At 43.8% G+C, this 9,417-nt stretch overlaps 1 non-coding gene across 1 annotated transcript; it reads right to left on the reverse strand.

Annotated features, from left to right (window-relative positions):
* Positions 1-292: 292 nt before the first annotated feature.
* On the reverse strand, positions 293-398 carry LOC144245636 (U6 spliceosomal RNA). Its single transcript, XR_013339357.1, has one exon. It is a non-coding gene; the product is annotated as a U6 spliceosomal RNA (small nuclear RNA).
* Between the last annotated feature and the right edge of the window lie 9,019 nt (positions 399-9,417).

Consider the following 9,417-nt stretch of genomic DNA (forward strand, 5'->3'; position numbering starts at 1 on the left):
AGCAGGGGAGGGGCAGAGAGAGAGGGAAACAGAGGCTCTGAAGCAGGCTCTGTGCCGACAGCCCCAATGTGGGGCTCGAACTCATGAACCGTGAGATCATGACTTGAGTTGAAGTCGGACACTTAATGGACTGAGCCACCCAGGCTCCCCGGGACCTTTCACTTTTGAATGTTTCAGTATGCATTTCTTTTCTTTTCTCATTTGACTCACTTTATCGCAATATTCACTTTTTATTGTGGTCATCTGAAACGAAACCCACAAGATCTCTAAGGAATGGCCGAACAGAAATTCTAAAAGTCTGGAACGTTTCACGAATTCACAGGTCAGCCTTGTGCAGGGACCATGCTAACCTTCCCTGTATTGTTCCAGTTTAGTGTACGTGCTGCCAAAGTGAGCACTCAGTATATATTTTTTAAGAATAAGGGGCGCCTGGGTGAGTCAGTTGGTTGAGCGTCTGACTCTTGGTTTCAGCTCAGGTCATGATCTCAGAGTTCTTGGCCTCATGCTCTGCGCTGACAGCAAAGAGCCTGCTTGGTATTCTCTCTCGCGCGTGCGTGCACGCGTGCTCTCTCGCTCTCTTGCTCTCTCTCTCTCTCTCTCAACATAAATAAATAAACTTTAAAAAAAAGAACAAGTCCATTCTCTTATATAATAGTTACAATTATGAAATTCAGGAAAGTTAACATTTTTACAGTATCTAATATGCATTCCATATTCAATTTTCCCCAATAACATCCCTCAGAGCAACTTTCTCCGAATCCAGGATGCAACCCAGTATTTCACACTGCATTTGTTTGTCATGTGTCTTCGGTCTCCTCTGGAACAATTCCTTAATCTTCCTTTTTTTTTTTTTTAATGTTTTTATTTATTTTTGAGAGAGAGAGACAGAGAATGAGCAGGGGACAGGCAGAGAGAGAGAGAGAGAGAGAGAGGGAGGGAGGGAGGGAGACACAGAATCCAAAGGAGGCTCCAGGCTCTGAGCTGTCAGCACAGAGCTCAACACAGAGTTTAAACTCATGAGTCATGCGATCATGACCTGAGCCAAAGTCAGACGCTTAACCAACTGAGCCACCCAGGCGCCCCCATTAACCTTCCTTTATCTCGAATGATATTGGCATTTTTGAAGATTATGGGATCACTGTTTCATAGAGTCCTCCCCTATCTAGATACGTCTGATTGATTCTTCCTTATCAGATTCGAGTTGAAAATGTTTTACACATATGCAGCATAAATGATGCTGCATCCTTTCCACTACATCCCATAGGGGCTGGTGGTGTCTGTCCATCCCATCTTCCTGCTGACGGTAACTATGATCACTGATTGAGGCAATTATAGTTTTTCTCTCTTTTATTTTAAACAGATTTTTCCAAAATGTTTATTTTGAAAGAGAGAGAGAAAAAGGGAGAGAAAGCGCAAGCAAGGGGTGGAGCAGAGAGAGAGAGGAGTCCAGAACCAGCCCAGACAGCAGGAGCCTAGGGCAGGGCTTGATCCCACGAACTGTGAGATCACAACCTGAGACCTGAGATCATGACGTGAGATTTCATGACCTGAAATTAAGAGTCGGATGCTTAATGGACTGAGCCACCCAGGCACCCCATTTTCTTTTTAATTATTAAGAAACCTCTGGTCTCCCATGCATAGACACTTCTCCAAAGAAGACATCCAGATGGCCAACTGACACATGGAAAAAATGCTCAACATCACTCATTATCAGGGAAATACAAATCAAAACCACAATGAGATACCACCTCATGCCCATCAGAATGGCTAACAAAAACAACTCAGGCAACAACAGATGTTGGCGAGGATGCAGAGAAAGAGAATCTCCTTTGCACTGCTGGCGGGAATGCAAACGGGTACAGCCACTCTGGAAAACAATATGGACGTTCCTCAAAAAATTAAAAATAGAATTGGGGCGCCTGGGTGGCTCAGTCGGTCCGACTTCAGCTCAGGTCATGATCTCACAGTTTGTGGGTTCGAGCCCTGCATCAGGCTCTGTGCTGACAGTTCAGAGCCTGGAACCGGCTTTGGATTCTGCCTCCCTCTCTCTCTGCCCCTCCCTCACTCATGCTCTGTCTGTCTCTCTCTCTCAAAAATAAATAAACATTAAAAAAAATTTTTTTAAATAATTAAAAATAGAACTACCCTACAACCCAGTAATTGCACTACTAGGTATTTATCCAAGGGATACAAGTGTGCTATTTCAAAGAGGCACATGCAGCCCAATGTTTACAGCAGCGCTATCAACAATAGCCAAAGTGTGGAAAGAGCCCAGATGTCTACTGATGGATGAATGGATGAAGAAGATGTGGTATATATATATATATATATATATATACATGTATATATACATATATATACATGTATATTGGTATATATATATACATATACACACATATATATGTATATATGTGTGTGTATATATATATATATACACAATGGAATATTACTCAGCAATCGAAAAGAATGAAATCTTGCCATTTGCAACTACGTGGATGAAACTAGAGGGTATTATGCTAAGAGAAATTAGTCAGTCAGAGAAAGACAAATATCACATGACTTCACTCCTATGAGGACTTTAAGATACAAAACAAATGAACATAAGGGAAGGGAAGCAAAATTAATATAAAAACAGGGAGGGGGACAAAATATCAGACACTCTTAAATACAGAGAACAGAGGGTTCCTGGAGGGGTTGTGGGATGGGGGGATGGGCTAAATGGGTGAGGGGCTTTAAGGAATCTACTCCCAAAATCGTTGTTGCACTACACGCTTACTAACTTGGGTGTAACTTTTAAAAATTAACTAATTAATTAGTTAAAAAAGAAATCTCTCGTCTCCTTTTGTAATCATAAGTAGTCTGTAGACTCTGAGTATGTATAAGTATCACATTTCCTAACAATTTCACTCAGAGGTTTTAGCGTCCATCAGTGATTTGCGCCCTGAACTAATTTTGATTAGGGTAGCTGCAAATTATTTTTAAAGATGTAAAAGAGGGAGGGGAGGGAACACAGGTGAGCAGTTGAGCTTTCTGAACATAAAGGCCTAGAATACGTTACTCTACCGTGTGGAGAATTTTTAATCTGCAGAGCACGGTTTGGGAGGAAAGGACGAGTTTAACCAAGATGTGGTCCCTGCCACCAGAGCAGCTCATGATCAGATGGGGGAGACAAAGCAGACAAAGCAGAGAGGGTGTGCGCATGCATGTGTACACACACACACACACACACACACACACACACACACACACACAGGAGGAAGAGGAAAATGTCAAGCCGCTTTCCAGAGCCTGAGGTTCGCCCAGCACACAGGTGCTGTGTAAGGGACAGTCCCGCATCCTCAGTGTCATGGATTGATGGGTCCCTCCCAAATTCATCTGTTGAAATCCTAACCCAGTAAGTACCTCAGAATATGACCTGATTTTGAGATAAGGTCTTTACAGAGGAAATCAAGCTAAAATGAGGTCATTAGGGTGGGCCTGGATCCAGCATGACCTTTGTCTTTCTTAAAGGGAGAAATTTGGACTCAGATATACACAGAGGGAAGATGTTGCAAAGGGAGAATGTCATCGACAATCCAAGGAACACCGAGGCTTCCGGAGGCCTGGAGGGATGAGGCCTGAAACAGATTCTCTCTCCATATCTGTTCCGCCAACACCTTGAACTTAGATTTCCAGCCTCCAGACTGTGGGACAAGACATTTCTGTTGTTGAGGTCATTCTGGGTGTGGCACTTTGTTCCAGTGACAGCCACCACTGGTGAAACGACCCCATGTTCACAGACTGCAAAATGTTGAGGGAAGAGCCCGGGCTGGGAGTCAAAGCCTTGGGGTCATGGCCAGGTTCTACCACTTCACAGCTGCTTTAGCTCAGGACAATCTCTTTGTCTCCAGCCNCTCAGCAATCGAAAAGAATGAAATCTTGCCATTTGCAACTACGTGGATGAAACTAGAGGGTATTATGCTAAGAGAAATTAGTCAGTCAGAGAAAGACAAATATCACATGACTTCACTCCTATGAGGACTTTAAGATACAAAACAAATGAACATAAGGGAAGGGAAGCAAAATTAATATAAAAACAGGGAGGGGGACAAAATATCAGACACTCTTAAATACAGAGAACAGAGGGTTCCTGGAGGGGTTGTGGGATGGGGGGATGGGCTAAATGGGTGAGGGGCTTTAAGGAATCTACTCCCAAAATCGTTGTTGCACTACACGCTTACTAACTTGGGTGTAACTTTTAAAAATTAACTAATTAATTAGTTAAAAAAGAAATCTCTCGTCTCCTTTTGTAATCATAAGTAGTCTGTAGACTCTGAGTATGTATAAGTATCACATTTCCTAACAATTTCACTCAGAGGTTTTAGCGTCCATCAGTGATTTGCGCCCTGAACTAATTTTGATTAGGGTAGCTGCAAATTATTTTTAAAGATGTAAAAGAGGGAGGGGAGGGAACACAGGTGAGCAGTTGAGCTTTCTGAACATAAAGGCCTAGAATACGTTACTCTACCGTGTGGAGAATTTTTAATCTGCAGAGCACGGTTTGGGAGGAAAGGACGAGTTTAACCAAGATGTGGTCCCTGCCACCAGAGCAGCTCATGATCAGATGGGGGAGACAAAGCAGACAAAGCAGAGAGGGTGTGCGCATGCATGTGTACACACACACACACACACACACACACACACACACACACACACAGGAGGAAGAGGAAAATGTCAAGCCGCTTTCCAGAGCCTGAGGTTCGCCCAGCACACAGGTGCTGTGTAAGGGACAGTCCCGCATCCTCAGTGTCATGGATTGATGGGTCCCTCCCAAATTCATCTGTTGAAATCCTAACCCAGTAAGTACCTCAGAATATGACCTGATTTTGAGATAAGGTCTTTACAGAGGAAATCAAGCTAAAATGAGGTCATTAGGGTGGGCCTGGATCCAGCATGACCTTTGTCTTTCTTAAAGGGAGAAATTTGGACTCAGATATACACAGAGGGAAGATGTTGCAAAGGGAGAATGTCATCGACAATCCAAGGAACACCGAGGCTTCCGGAGGCCTGGAGGGATGAGGCCTGAAACAGATTCTCTCTCCATATCTGTTCCGCCAACACCTTGAACTTAGATTTCCAGCCTCCAGACTGTGGGACAAGACATTTCTGTTGTTGAGGTCATTCTGGGTGTGGCACTTTGTTCCAGTGACAGCCACCACTGGTGAAACGACCCCATGTTCACAGACTGCAAAATGTTGAGGGAAGAGCCCGGGCTGGGAGTCAAAGCCTTGGGGTCATGGCCAGGTTCTACCACTTCACAGCTGCTTTAGCTCAGGACAATCTCTTTGTCTCCAGCCTCCTTTCCTCATTTGTCAGTAGAGGGGAGTAAGCCAGGAACAACCCAGAACGGCTGCAGAAGGGGTGCCTCGCACTCCCCGGTGGCCATTGTGGCCGGTCACCCAGGCTGTGCTGACTGCAGGACTCTTTCCTGGGAATCCCCTCCCCTCAGTCTCACTCTGTGGGATATGGCGGCATTTTTACTCCCTTTCACACTCAAGGTCAAGCTCAAAGGGGGCAGAACTAACACAAGCCAGTTACCCAAAATGCCCTAGTGCTGAGGCAGTGAAGGAGGAAGTTGGCTTATCTTTCTGAGATTTAACATGATCCACGGTGCATCAGGCGTGCAGGCCTCGCCTGTCATTGTCGTGGCCTTGACTGTGTCCCCTGAACCCAGAACATTACACAAAGCTTCCTGGTCTCCCCAGAACACTGCAGAAGCGATCACTCAATTTCATAGCTCTATAATGGCTTCTCTCCAGGGCCCTGGTTGCCTTCCACAGGCCACTGTTGAAAGCAAGGGGAGGTGGTTAAGGAGGGAAGTGGGGAGGGTCTCACCCCAGAGCCACCCCTCCTGAGTCTCAATCCTGACTTTGCCCTGAACTAGCTGTGTGACCTTGGGCAATTTCCTCAGCCTTTCTGAGCCTCAGAATTCCCTTGTGTAATAATGACATAGTTCTTGGCTGATTGTGTGTATTGGCTATGGCCTGGTATATAATTATCATTCAATAAACATCAGCTATTTTTAATGCTTTTATTTATTTTTTGAGAGAGAAAGAGAGGGGGAGAGAATGTTGAGCAGGGGAGGAGCAGAGAGAGAGGGAGACACAGAACCTGAAGCAGACTCCAGGCTCTGAGCTGTCAGCACAGAGTCCAACATGGAGCTCGAACTCATGAACTGCAAGATCATGACCTGAGCCCAAGTCGGACATTTAACCGACTGAGCCGCCCAGGCGCCCCTCAGCTATTTTTCGTTGGCATTTCACTTCTCAACTTCTCAGCCGGTTTTATCTCTTCCCCTGCCATCGGGAGTCAGGATTTTGGTGTAGGATAAATGATGGAGATCTGAGTTTAAAAAGGTCAAATACAGCTTAAATTAAGATTAGAAGCATCAGTACAAACTCATGATATATTTTATCCTTTAAAAAATTCTTTGGATTTTTTAAAACTCTGATAATTCTAGATCTACTGAAAGGACCCAGAAACAATATCTAAACAGTATAAATGAGCATCCCCAATATCCAGCCTATGGTCTCTAAATACTGTTTCTCATTTAATGACACCAGAAATAGCTGATTCTAGGTCTTGGGCAGGAAATGAATGAGATAATTCTGGAACATTCTGTGAAACAAGAAAGGGCAAGGCAGCCATGAAAGACTATTGAGCCGTGTCAGCTTAGGACTCAGAAGCAAATTTGGAAAGGTTCCCATTCACCAGAGACAGGAAAATGTGAGCACCAACAGGAAAATTAATTTCAGTATACGGAAACGCCTCAAATTAAATTAAATTCAGGGGCGCCTGGGTGGCTCAGTCAATTAAGTCTCTGACTTCAGCTCAGGTCATGATCTCACAGTTCACGAGTTCAAGTCCCGTGTTGGGCTCTGTACTGACAGCTCAGAGCGTGAAGCCTGCTTCCGACTCTGTGTCCCCCTCTCTCTCTGCCCCTCCCTCCTCACTTGTACTCTCTCTCTCAAAAATAAACATTAAAAAATTAAAAATAATAATAACTAAAATTAAAGGCATGAATTTGTGACACTAAGGGGAAAGGAAAAAAGAACACATTGAATCTCTCTTGGAATATACTAGGAAGTCACCTTATTAGTTTGAAACTGGTAAATAAAGGTAAAGAAAAAGTACACAAATATACATTGCTGAGGGGAATGCAAAATGATACAGCCACTCTGGGAATCATTTTTGGACCTATCAAGAAAGTGAAAAGAACCCACAGAATGAGAGAAAATATCTATAAATCATACATGGCATAAGGGACCAGTATCCAGAATATAAAGAATTCTTACAACTCAACAATAAAAATATAAACAACCCAATAATAACAGGACAAAGGATTTGAATAGATTTTTCTCCAAAGAAGATAGACAAATGGCCAATAAGCCCATACAAAGATGCTCAATTAGTCATTAGGAAAATGCAAATCAAAACTACAATAAGATAGCACTGCACACCACTAGACAGCGACAACTTAAAAAGACAGAAAGGGGTGGGGAGCCTCAGTGGCTCAGTTGGTTAAGTGTTAAACTTCAGCTCAAGTCCTGATCTCACGGTTCTTGGGTTCAAGCCCTGCAATGGGCTTCGTGCTGCCAGTGTGGAGCCTGCTTGGGTTTCTCTCTTGCCCTCTCTCTCTCTCTCTTTCTCTCTCTGCCCCTTCCTCTGCTCGTGCTCTGTCTGTGTCTCTCAAAATAAACAAACTTAAAAAAATAAAATAAAAAGACAGACAAATACCAGGCTTGCCAAGGATGTGGAGAAATTGGAATCTTCTAGGCATCTCTGGTGGAAATGTAAAACTGGTGCAGCCACCTTGGAAACAGTCTGGCACTTCCTTAAAGAGTGAAATACAGAGTTACCATATGACCCAGCAATTCTACTGCTAGATGTATGCCCAAGAGAAATGAAGACACGTGTACACAAATATTCATCGCAGCATAAGTCAAAAATCATCAAAAGATAGAAGTGACCCAAATGTCTATCAGCTGACCAACGGATAAACAACATGTGGTCTATCCATCAATAGAATATTACTCAGCCTTGAAAACGAATGAAGTATTGACCTCTGCTACGACATGAATGAACCTGGAAGATAATTTTGCTGAGGGAAACAAACCAGACACAAAAGATCATGTATCATGTGATTCCAAATATGTCAACCATCCAGAATAAGCAAATAGGAAGTAGATCAGTGTGCCCCAGAGGCTGCGGGGAGGAATGGGAATCATTGCTAATGGATACACGAGTTCCTTATGGGATGAGAAAATGTTCTATAATTAGACAGTGCCGAAGGGAATGCAGTCTTGTGAATATACTCAAAGTCAATGAAGTATACATTTTAAAGGATGAACTTTATGGGATCTGGATAGAGCTATTTTTAAAAAAAAAAACTGTCTTTGGGGAGTCTAGGTGGCTCAGTTGGTCAATCATCCGACTTCGGCTCGGGTCATGATCTCATGGTTTCTGAGTTCAAGCCCTACATCTGTCAGTGCCGAGCCCACCTCGAGCCCACTTCGGATCCTCCGACTCCCTCTCCCTGCCCTTTCCCTGCTCATGAATTTTCTCTCTCTCTCAAAAATAAATAAACATTTAAAAAATAGTAATAAAATAAAATAAAAACTTGTCTTTCAAGATGCCCCAAGGACGTTATAAGAAAAAGGCCTCGAATAAGCTCCTTATGCTCTTTGTGCCTCCGTTTAACCTATAAATTGGGGTAATGAGAACACTACCTCTGAGGACTATTATGAGTATTAAATGGAAATATATACATACAGCCTCTGGCAAATGCCTCACGCCTTGTAAGTGTTCAATAAATGGCACGTTTTACTGACATCCTGGTTGATGTCAGGTCCCCAGCACCGGGCAGGACCTCACAGGAGCACAGCAAATGAAGAGCAATTCAGTGAGCAGAAAATATCACGTAACACATGCTATAGTCATGAGGAGAACCGAGGACACAGAGGAAGGGGGCATCGCAACTCATCTGAGCCAAGTGGTACCAGCAGGTGACAGACGGCTCAACACCACCAGCCAAACAGTGTATTTCTTGTAACCAAAAGTGCCATTCAACATAAGACATGTCATTATCTTATGGATACAAAAAGAGAGAAATGCCTGTTGATGAGCCCTCACATCCACTGTGTTAAAATGTCGATAACAGGGGCGCCTGGGTGGCTTAGTCGGTTAAGCGTCCGACTTTCGCTTAGGTCACGATCTCACGGTTCGTGGGTTCGAGCCCCGCGTCGGGCTCTGTGCCGACTGCCAGCTCAGAGCCTGGAGCCTGTTTCAGAGTCTGTGTCTCCCTCTCTCTCTGACCCTCTCCTGTTCACGCTGTCTCTCTCTATCCTAGAAATAAAATAAAAATATTAATAAAAAAAA

This window comes from Crocuta crocuta, unplaced genomic scaffold (assembly GCF_008692635.1).
Source record: "Crocuta crocuta isolate KB4526 unplaced genomic scaffold, BGI_CrCroc_1.0 scaffold299, whole genome shotgun sequence".
Lineage (NCBI taxonomy): Eukaryota > Metazoa > Chordata > Mammalia > Carnivora > Hyaenidae > Crocuta > Crocuta crocuta.